The sequence below is a fragment of the Theobroma umbraticum genome, unplaced genomic scaffold (genome assembly GCF_002168275.2).
Source record: "Theobroma umbraticum cultivar Fairchild unplaced genomic scaffold, ASM216827v3 scaffold_12.1, whole genome shotgun sequence".
Classification (NCBI taxonomy): domain Eukaryota; kingdom Viridiplantae; phylum Streptophyta; class Magnoliopsida; order Malvales; family Malvaceae; genus Theobroma; species Theobroma umbraticum.
In genome coordinates this window covers 4883814-4884147 of record NW_018397269.1, presented here as the reverse complement: position 1 = coordinate 4884147, position 334 = coordinate 4883814, and the positions used below count along the sequence as shown (strand labels likewise).

Here is a 334-nt window from a genome sequence, read left to right as displayed (position 1 = left end):
GAAAATAAGTAAGTAAAGTTGCTGTGGTGGCGTGCCGGATGAGGTAATGAGTGACCAGTGAGTAGAAATTAGCTAGATACATACTTGAATCAATAGCGATGTAGCGTCTAGCTATTGTGAGGCGAGTAAGAGGTGTCTATTTTAAAAGTTTCCATAATTATGTAAATATATATATTTATACGTGATGATTTACTTTAAATGCAAAATTTATGCAAAGCATGAGCTGGTAGATATTCTAGGAATTTATGGATGTCAAAGTATTTGAAATTTGTTTTGATCTTATATATACAAGTTATATACGTAAAGGATTTTAAAATCGAGAAACAAGCTTTTT

General features: G+C 31.1%; 1 long non-coding RNA gene across 1 annotated transcript in view; it reads left to right on the top strand.

Moving 5' to 3' along the window:
* Window positions 1–334, top strand: part of LOC110425997 (uncharacterized) — a 1736-nt gene that overhangs the window by 385 nt on the left and 1017 nt on the right. The gene's annotated exons all lie outside the window — the stretch shown is intronic.